At 41.7% G+C, this 10,552-nt stretch overlaps 1 pseudogene; it reads left to right on the top strand.

Annotated features, from left to right (window-relative positions):
• The first annotated feature begins 2,966 nt into the window (after positions 1-2,966).
• Positions 2,967-3,929, top strand: LOC114610259 (annotated as a pseudogene).
• The last annotated feature ends 6,623 nt before the right edge of the window (positions 3,930-10,552 follow it).

Here is a 10,552-nt window from a genome sequence, read left to right as displayed (position 1 = left end):
ACAAACAAATAAAAGACAAAACCAAATAACCAAACAATCCCCCCACCACCAAAAAAAAAAAAACCAAACAAACCAAAAACAACAACAACAACAACAACAAACCCAAATCTCACAATCTCGGAGTTATATAGGTATCAGTCATTACTAATTAAACTTGCATAGTAGAGAACTGATTACTGTTAGACAAATTATGTCAAACAGAATTTTAAATACCACATCTATAAGATACAAATGAATTACCAAGGAAACAACACAATCAGGTAAGGCCCTCTCATTGTTTCACATTAGACTACCCAAGAATATACACTCCTTTCTAAGGACCCTACACTGACCTCACCATTGGACAGGACACTCTTTTTTTTCTAACTAGGACCCAACTTCTGGCCAAGAAACTTCTCCCTGGACGCCTGAATAGCTACAATTGAAAAGAATCATTTCCTGTGGCTCCATGTACCATATTTGGATTATACTCATGCTTGCCGTTCTGCCTCTCTACCTTAGGTCTCTCTCTGTTGCTCTAAACAGTCAAATAGAAGACCCTAGTTCTATCCTCTAGGCTTCCAGGTCACCTTGCCATCTTAGAACTCTGGATAAGTGAACCAAAGACCAATTCTAAAAACAAAAATATAATACTAAATATTTGTGTCCCATTACAAAAACAAAAACAAAACAAATAAGCAATATGGAAACAAAGAAAATATATTTATACCAAAGATCTTCAATACTCATGTAGTCATACCCATTGAGAACAACCCAGACTATTACAAGCATGTTTAAGGAGTTCAAAGAATTCAGAGAGGATGTGAATGAACATATAAAGTAATTTAATGAATAAAGTCATAATTTCCTTATGGAAGCCAAAGAAAACAAACATGACTAAATATTCTGAAGACAACTGAGGTTATAAAATTTTAATTCAATAAAGGAAATACTGATAAAAATCCAAAGTAAAGTGAAGGTGGAAATGAAAAATTCAACAATGGAAAATGTGTAAGTCTAATAAAATTATTTCTTCTTCTTCTTCTTCTTCTTCTTCTTCTTCTTCTTCTTCTTCTTCCTCTTCCTCTTCCTCTTCTTCTCCTCTTCCTCCTCCTCCTCTTCCTTCTTTTCTTTCTCATTGTCTTGTTTTCCTCCTCCTCTTCCTCTTCCTCCTCCTTTTTTTTCTTTCTCATTGTCTTCTTTTCCTCCTTGTCTTCCTCCTCCTTCATTGCTCATGATTGCTTTGCCTTTCCTTTTTCTTTTTCTGCTTTAATATGATTTTTAACATTGTTTTATCAATTTCTGTGAATATAATTGCATTGAAATTTTGATGCATACTGCATTGAATATGTAGGTTGATTTTAGTAGAATTGTTACTTTCACAGCATTAATTGTATGAATCCATGTGTAAATGTATTCTGTAATTATAAATTTCTTCACCCCATTTGCTGCCAAATAATGACAGGGTATTTCTCTTTCAGCTCTTGCCCAATTTTAGCTCCTGAGTAATTTCCACAGAGATCTGGTATTTTTATTAACAAGCTTCATGCAACAATAACTGGGCAGATTCTGGTCTAGCTAACCTGTCTCAGCAGCTTCTACCTAGTGAAATGGTCCTTTACTTGCATCTGAGTCTTGTTTTGGTTCATTCTGTTCCATGTGTGTTCTCATGGCTACTTTCTCATTCCAAGCTCAGGGCAAATCCTCCTACTTCCATGTAGTTTCTCCATATCCTTTCCCCCTTGTGGTCCTTCTCCAGTCTCTCTCTCTCTCTCTCTCTCTCTCTCTCTCTCTCTCTCTCTCTCTTTCTCCTTCTCTCTCTTTCTCCTCTCTCAGACCCCCTAGATTAGAAGTTTTACCCTATTGTTAGAGATAATAATAATTCCCCAGATAATTGGATGATCAGTTCTTTATTAACCAATCAGAGGTGATAGACACAATTTTTAAGTAACATAGAGACCAGAGATGCTTGTTCATTCCATTGTCCAGACTGCAATCAGATATTTAGGCATAAACATCAGCATCTGAATACAGAGTATATAAAACCATTCCCAAAATCCATGAGCATAAGAATTTCTATCTGATAGTATCTTCTTTTTATTTTGGTATCTATTTTTTTGGTTTGATTTCCTAAAGTTTTCATTGTTAACTTTCTTGGTAAAATTTATTCCAAGATTATTTTAAAGCTGTTGTCAATAGAATTGTTCCCCTTATCTCTTTCTTGAAATGTCTGCCACTGAACACTATATTTGTTTAATTTTGTATCCAGCTACATTGTGGAATGTGTTTGTTAATTGTAGGAGGTTTCTGGTGGAGTCATTAGGAATTTTATGTATAGAATCATTCTGATGGTTTGTATATGCTTGGCCCAGGGAGTGGCACTATTAAGAGCTATAGCCTTGTTGGAGTAGGTGTGTTGCTGTGGTGTGGGTCTTAATACCCTTGTCCTAGCTGCCTGGAAGTCAGTTGTCTCGTATTCGCCTGAAGATGAAGATGTAGAACTCCTCCTGTACCATACCTGCCTGGATGCTGCCATACTCCTGCCTTGATGATAATGGACTGAACCTCTGAACCTGTAAGCCAGCTTGTGGAGAGCTTTTGGGGCCTACTTCTAGAAACTTGACAAGAATTTGACATTGGGCCAGGATACAGAAGTAAGCTCAGGCAGGAATTTGACTTTGGGCCAGGATAAGGAAGTAAGCTCAGGCAAGAATTTGACTTTTCATTTGCTAGGACAGGGAAGTAAGCTCAGATAAGAATATTTACATTTGGGCTAGTACAAAGCTCAAGGTAAACTCAGTCCTGGAATGTGGCATTCCTTTTATCTTGGTCATCCTGATAAGCCACTAGAACCATTGATTACAGGACTTTGTTTATTGCCTTGTTTGTTCCTTGCCATTTGTTTTAATTGCTTTGTTTGGAAAGCCTGAGACTCATGGAGCCAGGGACACAGCAGGTTGCTGGAGTCGTGCCACCAGAACGCAGGGATGAAGTCAGGTTTCAGACCCCATGGGGGTGGCTTTGGTGGCAGAGGTGGCTTTGGTGACAGAGGAGGTAGAGGAGGAGGACGAGGAGGACGAGGAGGCTTTGGTGGTGGAGGTCGAGGTCGAGGTGGAGGAGGTGGTGGCTTTAGGGGACGAGGAGGTGGAGGTGGCCAAGGTGGAAGCTTCCAGTCTGGGGGCAGCCAGGGTCGAGGTGGTGGCCGGGGAGGCAAGAGAGGAAACCAGTCAGGGAAGAATGTGATGGTGGAGCCGCATCGACACGAAGGTGTCTTTATCTGTCGCAGAAAGGAGGATGCCCTTGTCACAAAGAACCTGGTCCCTGGAGAATCTGTGTATGGAGAAAAGAGAGTCTCTATTTCAGAAGGAGATGACAAAATTGAGTACCGAGCCTGGAACCCCTTCCGCTCCAAGCTGGCAGCAGCAATCCTGGGCGGTGTAGACCAGATCCACATCAAGCCAAGGGCCAAGGTGCTCTACCTTGGGGCAGCCTCAGGTACCACCATCTCCCACGTCTCTGATATTGTTGGCCCGGATGGTCTAGTCTACGCAGTTGAGTTCCCCCACTGCTCTGGATATGACCTCATCAACTTAGCCAAGAAGAGGACCAACATCATTCCTGTAATTGAAGACGCTTGGCACCCACACAAATACCGCATGCTTATTGCAATGGTGGATGTCATCTTTGCCGATGTAGCCCAGCCAGACCAAACCCGGATTGTGGCCCTGAATGCCCACACCTTCCTGTAGAATGGAGGACACTTTGTGATTTCCATTAAGGCCAACTGCATTGACTCCACAGCCTCAGCAGAAGCTGTGTTTGCATCCGAAGTGAAGAAGATGCAGCAGGAGAACATGAAGCCCCATGAGCAGCTGACACTGGAGCCTTATGAGCGAGACCATGCTGTGGTCGTAGGTGTGTACAGGCCACCTCCCAAGGCGAAGAATTGAAACTCAGAGCTGGCTGGAGTGAAGAAATGTGTGTTGCTACCGTTGCACGTGTGGCTTTTGATTTTTTTTTGGGGGGGAGTTGTTTTGTTTTCCTATTAAAAGACTCATCTGTCAAAAAAAAATTGCTTTGTTTGTTCCTTAACCTAGAACTGACCTTATTTGTGGAAAGCCGCGGCTTGTGCTGACAGCATTCGCCATTACAAGATGGTGCTGGCATCCGGTGCTCCTCCAAGTAAACAAGTAAACCGCGCATGTGCTATGGTAAAAGCGCGCCAAATCACGGCCCATCCCGGGGTGTAAAATGCGTTCCTGAGCAAGCAGCCAATCAGATATGAACATGCCACTCCAGGGGTATATAAGCAGTGTCTTTTCAGGGCCCGGGGTCTTCCTCTTCACATCGCAATAAACGTTGCTGCAGAAGAATCCTGGTGTCCGTGTGCGTTCTTGCTGGCGAGACGATTGCGCGGGTCACAGCTGGTGCCGAAACCCGGGAGATTCACCATCGCCAGCGCCAAGGAGACCCTCTGCTTGTGGAGAGGGTTCAGAACTGCAGGACAAAGGTAAGCCCTGAGAGGCATGTTTGGCCTTGATCTATCTCGTCTCCCTCCCCAGTTGGCAGGAACTCTAGAAGCTCTCGCTATTGTGCTAGTGGCGTTCGTTCTCTTCCTTCTGGTTTTATAGGATGAGAAATGCCACTCGACTGTAGTGGCGGGCCAGGGAATGCTAGAGGAGTTGCAAGACAACATATCAGAAACAGAGCGGGATAAGCGCTTAGGAGCTCAGAAAGAAAAGGGAGCCCAGAAAGGCATGCCTAAGAAAAAAGACCCTTCCAAAGACACTCAGTCCGCAGAAGTGAGAGATAAGGGAACGGACTCCCTGAGAGAGAGACGTAGAAAAGGAGAAAAGGCCCCGGAAAAGAAACCTCTTCATCCGGTAAAGGAGCTGGAGGCCTCGGGGCTTGGTGGTTCTGAGTCGGAGGAGCTAACTTCCTCTGAGGAGGAGGACTTAGATGAAGGGACAGCCCGCTATGAGGAGGAAAGCTACCATCCAGATGAGCGGCCGCTGCCGCGAAATCGAAAGCAAAGGAAAACGGGAGATAGGGACCACACGGCCTCTCGGCCTGTCGCGCCCTCCCAACCTAATATTCCCGGCGCACTTCCGCCTTATGCGGACAAGTGTTGTTCAGACTCCTTCCTTTCAAAGGAAGACAAAAGAAGGATGTTACAAGCCTTTCCGGTATTTTAGGACGCCGGGGGGAGGTGTCAGCCTCAGGCCCAAAATTCACAACAGCTTATGGGCCAGGAGTTGTTATTATATTGGAGGAATTAAAATTATGCTTGCTTCCCTCCATGACATTGTAACTACCTGCTGACAAAGGAATTCCTCAACTTGTTTTGGGTCCTTCCTTCCAAAATTGTTGAGAGTGATAGAAGACAAGATGGCTTTGATTCCTCTGATGTGTATTAGATCCTATCAGTAATAAGAGACCTAATCTTAAGTTAATAATTGAAGGAAAAAGGTTTTGAAGGATTAATAGATACTGGGGATATTTAACAATTACTGTGGCTATTTAAGAATTATTAGAGGACAAGATTGCCTTTAGCTTGGCTTTTATCTGATACCCTCACTCAGCTAAAAGGAGTTGGTTATTCAATTAATCCAAAAACAAAGTTCAAATTTAAGATTTATGAAACTATTGGGACATTACAGCCTGTCTTGCTTATGTCGGTTACCATTCTAGTAAATACATAGAATTATTATAGATTTACAAGATTGTTTTTATTGTTCCTTTACATCCTGGTAAAGGTGATGAGATTTAAATTCAATGAATTTACTAGTGATTCTTGAGAGCCCATGAAGCAATATCATTAAAAAGGTTGCCTCAAAGAATGATTAATAGTCTTATATAAGAATTTGTTGTTGCTTTAATACAGAAGTTAAGCATTTAAATCTCTCAGTGTATACTATTCATTTTGTTAGCTGATCTCTCTAAAGGAGTTTTTCTGTACGCCTTTGCTCTAATACAATGAGCTTTAAAATTTTAGATTGCTTGTCGTTCCAGAAAAGATTCAAAGACAGTATCTTTTCAATATTTGAGAACTCAGTTATATCTTAAACAGATTGTGACACAGAAAATTCCAATAAGAATGTATAATTGGGGCTAGAGAGATGGTTCCGCCGTTAAAGGCTAGACACACAACTAAAAATATTAAGAGTTCTATTCCCAGCAACCACATGGTGGCTCACAACCATTTGTAGTGGGATCTAGTGCCCTCTTCTGGCTTGCAGGTGTACATACAAAAATTGGTTTACTTTTAATGATTCTTAAAAGTTGTTAACAGATATTAATTGGCTAAAACCTCATCTTAAACTTACCATAGGAGGACTTGAACCTCTGTTTGATGTTTTCAAGGGGGATAGAAATCCTAATTCCCCTTGACAGTTAACTGATGAGGGATAGATAGCTTTGTAAAATTATAGAATAAGCTGTTAGTTATCAAAAGAGAAATTATATATAGAGACTATGATAAATTGTTGGCTGTTTGCATTATTGCTACTCATGTGCTCACAACAGCCCTTTGGCCAAAGAAACCATTAATGTGGTTTCATCCTTCTTCATGTACAAGTAAAGTTTAAACATCTTATTATGAAACTATTACAGTGTTAATACAGGATTGTAAGATAGAATCCTGAAAGTATTTTGGATGAAATGTTAATTCTTTATTCCAAATAGAAATTAAGTTGGTTATTGGAGAATAATGATATTTGGCCTATTACATGGCAAAGTTTTAGGCAAAATTGATAATCATTATCCATAAGACAAGTTAACAGTTGTTCTCTATGCATGCTTTTGTATTTCCTATAAATTTGCATGCAGCCCATAGAAAAAATATTTACTATATTTACAGATGCCTCATCAATTTATTAGGCAGTGTATATAATTATATCACATGTTCATTTTCTTGAATTTTCCCCTGCTTCAGCACAAATAATTAAATTATGTGCTGTAGACACTGTTTGAAATGCTGAAAAATCAAGCTTTCAATTGATACACTCATAGCCAGTATATGGCTCATGGTTTGTAACTACTTAAAATTGTTGCCTTTTTAGATATTACTAATTCTCAAATTTTACAGTTATTTATAGAAATACAGCTTAATTTAAGAAACATGTACTGTTTATTTATAAGACATTTAAGGGCTCATTGGATTGCCTAGAACCCAGGGCAATGCCAGAGCAGATTTGTATACCAGTCAAATTATAGACCATATAGAAACAATTGGCCATACAATCTTATTCTTTATATCATCAAAATAATAATAGCTTGAGACAATAATTTGATATTTCTAGAAAGTGTACAAGTTAAATAACAAAAACTTGTTCTCAGTGTCCTCAATTTTCATAATGGTGTTAAGCCTTGATTACTTACACATGATCAATTATGGCAAATGGATGTTACTCACATCCCATCCTTTGGCAAATTGCAATATTTACATGTTTCCATTGATACTTGTTCCAGAATTATATTTGCTTCTCCATTGGCCAGAGAAAAGGTGGCCCATGTTATCCAACATTGCCTTGAGGCATGGAGTGCCTGGGAGAAGCCTAAAATTCTCAAGACTGATAATGGACCAGCTTACACTTCTCAAAAGTTTGGACAATTTTGTCGCCAAATGGAGGTGACCCATCTGATGGGTCTCCCTTATAACCCTCAAGGACAAGGCATTATAGAACGGGCTCATTGCACTCTTAAGTCTTATCTAATAAAACAAAAAGGGGGAGTCGAGGAGGCTCTACCCTCAGTGCCACGAGTCACCGTTTCTATAGCACTTTTTACCCTTAATTTTTTAAATCTGGACAGTCAAGGCCACACTGCAGCTGACTGTCACTGTTTAGAGCCTGACAGGCCAAAAGAGATGGTCAAATGGAAGGATGTCTTGACCGGACAATGGAAAGGCCCGGATCCTATTTTAATAAGATCCAGGGGAGCGGTTTGTGTTTTTCCGCAGGAAGAAGACAACCCATTTTGGCTACCAGAGCGACTGACGCGATGACTCGTGATATTAGAAGATGACACCCAGGAGGACCCTCCAAACTCTGATGACAGCCCTCGTGCTGATCCAAGGGATACAGGTTCCTAGTATATCGGGGGAACAACGATGGGCCATATTATCTGCCTTTCAAAAACCTATACCGGTCAGACATAATGTAGCTAATCTGTCCAGGAAATTGTCTCAATATCTTGCAGGAAATTGGTCAGAAAACTTCGATGAGACACTCAAAAAATTGAGAGCAGCTGTGGTGGCCATCAACTCGATGCGCGTGGATCTGTCCCTGACTGAGGGACTCTCCTCCTGGATCTCTTCAGCTTTCTCTTTCTTTTAAGAGTGGGTGGGAGTAGGCCTGTTTGGTGCAGCCCTATGTTGTGGATTAGTGTTCATGCTATGGTTGGTCTGCAAACTCAGAGCTCAACAAAAACGTGACAAGGTCGTTATTACCCAAGCACTTGCAGCCCTAGAACAAGGTTCATCTCCTGAAATTTGGTTATCCATGTTAAAGAAATAGCCAGTAGACAGATTCCTCAGCCGTTGCACCCCAAGGGATTTGCCCATTGCACTGGGTCGGTGAGGAGTCTTGGCCTGGCTGGTCCTTGTCTGTGTAGCTGTGGTACCTGAATTTGAGGCAAACAGCCCTTGCACCCCCTGGGAGATGGCTCCATTGCACAGGGACAGGTGTTTGCATCTCTCTCTGTTTCCCCTAGCCCTTGCACCCAGAGGACTTGTTTCCATTGCACCTGGTAGGGTAAGGGAGACTGTATTAAACTATCAGTCCTTGATCGCTTATTCCCCCAAGATGGAATTTGCTTGATCAGGCTTGAGTTTGAGTCATGATTGGTACCATGCTAGACAGGCCAAGGGCAGTTCCATCTTAATAAAACAAAAAGGGGGAGATGTGGAAAGCCGCGGCTTGTGCTGACAGCATTCGCCATTACAAGATGGCACTGGCATCTGGTGCTCCTCCAAGTAAACAAGTAAACCGCGCATGTGCTATGGTAAAAGTGCGCCAAATCACGGCCCATCCCAGGGCTTAAAATGCGTTCCTGAGCAAGCAGCCAATCAGATATGAACATGCCACTCCAGGGGTATATAAGCAGTGCCTTTTCGGGGCCCGGGGTCTTCCTCCTCACATCGCAATAAACGTTGCTGCAGAAGAATCCTGGTGTCCATGTGCATTCTTGCTGGCGAGAGGATTGCACGGGTCACACTTATTATTTGCATGTACTTAACACGGTATAAAAGCAGACTGGGGAAAAATATACCCACTTCAGCCTCAGCACTGGCTGGAGTCATGTTATAATATTGTCTAATTGTCTTTTTTCTTTTTTCTTTTTTCTTTTTTCTTTTTCAATACTCACTCTCTCCCTTGAGACACAATTGAATGACTAGGCTGGCCTGGTCACCAGCCTGAATTAAATATTGTCCTTATAAGAGTTGCCTTGGTCATGGTGTCTGTTCATAGTAGTAAAATCCTAAGACAGAAGTTGGTATCAGGAGTGTTTCTAGAGGAGCATAACTATAAGGATGACTCTTAAGAATCTGGAATTGGCTTAATAATGATAAGACTAAGTGACTCTGACCCTGAGCTGGCTCTAGGAAAGGGCATTAGGCCCCAAGTGTGAGTTTCATGTTCCTGGCCCCAGGACATTTTCCCAGAAACAATGCTGATAAAAATATACTTCTCAGAAAAACCATAAAATGTACTGGCTGAAGGGTACTTGGGCCCTCTGAGGAACAAAGGTACTCTCCCAGGATGATATGATATTGGCCCAGCCAATCAGATAAAAGGTCAGTCTAACAACTCCTATTACCTAGTGCCTAGTTGCTGTTACTGTAATCTGCACTCTTAAAAATGTATAAAAGGTGCTTGTAAGTTAGAATCAGGATTGCCTCCAGTCTGATTCTGGTGGGCTAGAAAAATAAACCTCTTGCTTTTGCATCAATCTGAGTTCTTTGGATGATTTCTTTCTCAGTTGCCAGGATACCAGTAGTCCAGCTTAGTTGTGTCAGGATATGAACAGTCTAGTTCCCCAAACATGAATTAACAATGAGAGCATGATCTAGCAGAAACAACAGCCAAACCTCTGCAGAATCAGCAGGAGCAAGCAAGGAGCTCTCAGCTGTCTGTATCTCAATGAAATGAATATCAGTCAAGACATAAGACAGGGAACTGTTGCACAAATTGCAGTGCAAGTACCCTGTCACTGTCTGTTGGGTCCTATTTAGACTCTCTCCAAACATCACATGTCCTCTCATGGGACTTACTTTAGCAAAATATCACATGAGTCTGCATCTCATGACACAACTAGAAATTTCCACTTCAAGGTAGAGGATTACAAGGAAACTGTTTTTTGAGCACAAAAGAAAAGCCTCACTTATGAACTCAGTGATTGCAACAACATACACAAGACCTGCATAAGCTCAAGGTAGATAAAATTCATGAGGGGAGGAGGAAGGAGGGAGTCAAGAGGTTTCATCTCTATCTAAGGAGCTTTTTAACAAGTGTTAGCTTCCGAGAGAGAGAGAGAGAGAGAGAGAGAGAGAGAGAGAGAGAGAGAGAGAGAG

The sequence above is a fragment of the Grammomys surdaster genome, unplaced genomic scaffold, assembly GCF_004785775.1.
Source record: "Grammomys surdaster isolate TR1022 unplaced genomic scaffold, NIH_TR_1.0 126035, whole genome shotgun sequence".
NCBI lineage: Eukaryota > Metazoa > Chordata > Mammalia > Rodentia > Muridae > Grammomys > Grammomys surdaster.
The sequence above is the reverse complement of the archived record's forward strand: the minus strand, read 5'-3'. Positions and strand labels throughout refer to the sequence as shown.